General features: G+C 34.8%; 1 long non-coding RNA gene across 1 annotated transcript; it reads left to right on the top strand.

The window, feature by feature from the left end:
- The first annotated feature begins 2,291 nt into the window (after positions 1-2,291).
- LOC141380161 (uncharacterized) lies at positions 2,292-4,162 on the top strand. The gene is made up of 3 exons (XR_012397708.1): positions 2,292-2,706; positions 3,063-3,122; positions 3,206-4,162. It is a non-coding gene; the product is annotated as an uncharacterized lncRNA (long non-coding RNA).
- The last annotated feature ends 196 nt before the right edge of the window (positions 4,163-4,358 follow it).

The raw sequence follows: 4,358 nt of genomic DNA, 5'->3' as shown, positions 1-4,358 counted from the left end.
CATTGTGCATTTGTGAAGTTGTTTATTATGAAAACACTTAGAGAAGTGACTGAGGGTGAAGTTAGCATTGATTTCAATGTGTCTTGCTATTACTTTCTCCACACTGCTTCAGGAATGTGACCTTTACATCCGTCGTCTCTCTCTCTCTGACACATTCACCTTTAACATTTGAGATTCAACCTTTGACCTTTGATGAGAACAAGCAACTCCTGACCAAACTGCAGAGTGAAGCATTAAATGCTAATGTTTGCTAAACTGTACTGCTAAATATAGGCTTAATTACAACAGAAACTTGTTAAATGGATTTATATGCAATTTTTTTGTTCAATATAAGCTAAACATTGTCAGTTTTTACATTTAGACATTTTCAGGGTCTGTGTATTAAGTTTATTATTGTTAGCATTCAAATTCTTCAGCTTTCTCGAGAATCCTATTCCCGTCACTGAATGATAAAAAATAAAAAGTAATAACAATGATAATTTTTTTTCTCAAGTCAGAATTAATATACAATATAACAATAAAGTTAAAGAGTTATAAATTGATATGAAGTTATAAGATTCTAAATATACTCAGAATTGCGACTTTATAACTCAGAATTGCGACTTATTGACTCGGCATTCTGACTTTAACTCGCAATTCTGACTTTATAACTCACATTTCTGACTTATTAGGTCAGAATTGCAGCTTTATAACTCAAAATTCTGACTTTATAACTCACAATTCTGAATTTGTAACTCAGAATTTCCGCTTTATAACTCAGAATTCTGACTTTGTTACTCAGAATTGCGACTTAATGACTCGGAATTCTGACTTTGTTATTTAGAATTCTGACTTTATAACTGGAATTTTGACTATAACTCAAATTCTGACTTTATAACTCACATTTCTGACTTAAGTCAGAATTACAGCTTTATAACTCAAATTCTAACTTTATAACTCGCAATTCTGAATTTGTAACTCAGAATTCTGACTTTGTTACTCAGAATTGTGACTTTTTAACTCAGAATTCTGGCTTTGTAACTCAATTTTGACTTTATAATTTTTTTTTTGTTAAAGGGGTGGTCCACTACAATATCATATATTAAACTTTAGTTGATGTGTAATGTAGCTGTGTGAACATAAACAGCATCTCTGAATGTAAAATGCTCAAAGTTCAATGCAAAGGGAGACCTTGATTTTTATAGTTATCTTAGCAAAGCCACAATGAACGAATCTTGTGAACTACAAAAAATACTTCCGCCCCCTGTGAGATCACAAAGGTTTGTTTACTGCGCACCCCACACTTTGCAGGTAAGAGCAGTGGCCAGAGGCGCTGTAATGTCACAGCAGAAAGAGGAAATGCCATCCTGCTATTTCCACAGAGCTTCTCTGTTTCTGTGTTTGGGCTTCCAAATGACACGATCCAAACACAGAATTGCTTCCAGTTCAATAGTAATTACCTTCCAGACAATTATAAATTACATAGCAAGCATGATTTGACAAAACGCAGCTTCCAGAATCTCTCCCTGTTCAGTGCTGGATTCGGCTAAAATCTCCTCAAAGATGAAGCAGCTACAAGGAGACGCTGTGAACTCTGAGCCACGACCTGTAAGTGTTTTTATTTGTTAAAATTGATCCTGACATGTACAATGTTTAGCCTTAACGGTATGTTGTAACAAAGATGTAAACAACGGGAAATGCTGTTCGCCACCGCCAACGATTTAGCTGCAAATCCATATTTATCAGTCAAACTGCTGTAAACACACACAAACACACACGCACTGCACATGCGTCTCTGTGTGAGACGGCGGTTTCTCTATCAGCAGCTTTTCCATGCGTTTTACATCTCAGACAATCAAGTCGCAAAAGATATGCAAACATATTCCGGATATGCGTGAAAGATGTTGTGTAACGCGTTGAGTTAAAAAAAAAATACAGCAATTCTCTCCCAACTGGAGTGTAACAGAAAAACAAATCAATTCAGGCTCAAACAGGTCTCATCCCACATCTTGTGCTTTATTCTGTCGCCAGCGTCACCACAGAAAATAACTTAATCCGAGCATGGGGGAAAAATAAAAATAAACATCTCTCCCGCACACATGCGCTTCTCGTGTTGGAGACAGTTCATAGTATACACACGCACAAACATAATGGCACACAAACACTCTTAAAGCGTCCAATTTTCACTCGTTAAAGACACTTGTTGACTATCTATCTATCTATCTATCTATCTATCTATCTATCTATCTATCTATCTATCTATCTATCTATCTATCTATCTATACATCTATACATACAAAATGCGCGTGCTTGTCCGGGCGTGACGTGGAGCCGATGCGCGAATCGCTGCATATTATGTCGATGACCAATCAAAGCCACTTGAGGGCGGGCCTTTCAGAGGAACTAGGAAATATGACAGTCGTTTTCATGTTAGCTGAGTAGCTGTGTATAATCAAAGTGAGATTTATAAAAAAATAACGCGATATCCTTCAAGTGAAACATGAGCACACATTGCTTTGCATCTTATTAACACAACTAAGCCTTAAAATTACATTCTGGACCACCACTTTAATTACATTTTTTTTTATCATTCAGTGGCGAGAACGGGCTTCCATAGCTTTCCCACTGTGAGAACAGTCAGCAGCTTATGTTTATGTCGCACCCTATCTGGTAAAAGTTTTTATTTTTGGAGATGTAATTTTCTGCGTTGGACACCAGAGAGCGATGGTGAGTTTGTGTTCAGGTTTTCATTAATATGTAACATAGCTGAGGTGTTAAACTCATTTCTTGAAGCGCTGCAGCTCTCCACAGTTTAGTTCCAACCCTAATTAAACACACCTGATCAAACTTATTGAGTCCTTTAGGCTTTTTTGAAACCTACCGGTAAGTGTGTTGGAACTAAACTGTGCAGGGTGGCGCTTCAGGGATTGAGTTTGACACCCCTGACATAGAGCCCATTGTGTTATACTGTAATAAAATACAGCAACATTAGTGTAGATTTAGGATGCAATGTAAATTCAGCTGTTTCTTGATTCAGTGAAGAAAGAATTCTGCATGAAACTGTTTTGTATTGTTTCTTTAAGGACGGGAACGAGAATATTACAAAGGCAGTTTCTTTTTCTGAGCTTTCATCTTCATCACAGGTAAGTATAGCATTGCTGACATCTAGTGGTTATGTCTAGCAATAGCACATATACACAGTTTTACTACGTCCCGTTTCTTTTAGATGTCAACTGCAGTGGTCAAGACCAGATGCTGGACTTTCCCTTACAAAAATGTCCTGTGGTATTTCAGGAGTACAAGATAAATTTACCACACAAAAAAAGCAAAGCTAAATATGACAGGATAACTACAGCACTTTCTGCAGTAGCCTACACTATTACAAGAATTTGCCATTAGATGAATGTGGTATTTCTTTTGTTTTTATGTGGTAATCCAACACAGCTACATATGACAGGATTACTACAGCACTTTCTGCAGTACAAGAATAAGCTTTTTTTATTCTGGCTTTTTCTAAAACATTATTTTCTCAGTGCAAGATAAAATCATAAATCCTTAAATCAGATTAGACCATTTGTATCTTGCTGCAGTTTCTCTTTAGTTCTTTGTTCTTTTTGAGTGTTGCTTATAGGGCTGCATGATTCTTGGAAAATATGTGATGCTGTTTCAATAACAACATTTCTTACAATATAACTTGCAAAACAGTATTATTATCAGCCATTAAAATCATTTATTTATTTAATGATCATAATAAATTAATAAAGTAACAGATTATTTTGTATCTAAAAAATATGTCAAGGTGCAAGCCATCTTACTTTTAAACCCCACGAATGACTGAAAACCTTGGCGCATATTCTGATTCTAGCTGTTGTCATCTTCCATATTTTCTCCCAGAATTATTTTCAGCTCTAGCTTCAGCTATTCTCGTCCAATTTATGTTTTGCACATGTTTTTTTTTTCTCCTGATGACAACAACAATGCTGCATATAATGATTAGAATAATAAACCATACAAATGTATTTTGTTTCTTCAAATCTAATAATAATGAAGAATCTGGGTTGTACATAGTAAATTGATATTAATAGATTTAGCCTTTTTACTTGTTGATTATCTAATCAAACTGTAATTTAAATTCTTAAATTTATTTAAATAAAATAAATACGTTGTCATCCAGTTCTAGTAGAAAAAAGCATGAAAACTTAAAAAAAAATAGTATAGGCCTAAATGAATACAATAATAATAGGCCTACAATATTTTAATTTTCACATATACATTGATCTATATGAAGTTATGTGTAGTTTTTGTAAATTGATGCACAGAGATGCATTTATTGATGGTATTCTGCGTCATATTCAATATAGTAATAAAAATACTGAATC

The sequence above is a fragment of the Danio rerio genome, chromosome 22 (genome assembly GCF_049306965.1).
Source record: "Danio rerio strain Tuebingen ecotype United States chromosome 22, GRCz12tu, whole genome shotgun sequence".
Classification (NCBI taxonomy): domain Eukaryota; kingdom Metazoa; phylum Chordata; class Actinopteri; order Cypriniformes; family Danionidae; genus Danio; species Danio rerio.
Note: the sequence above shows the minus strand (reverse complement) of the source record. Positions and strands in the feature narration are given on the sequence as shown.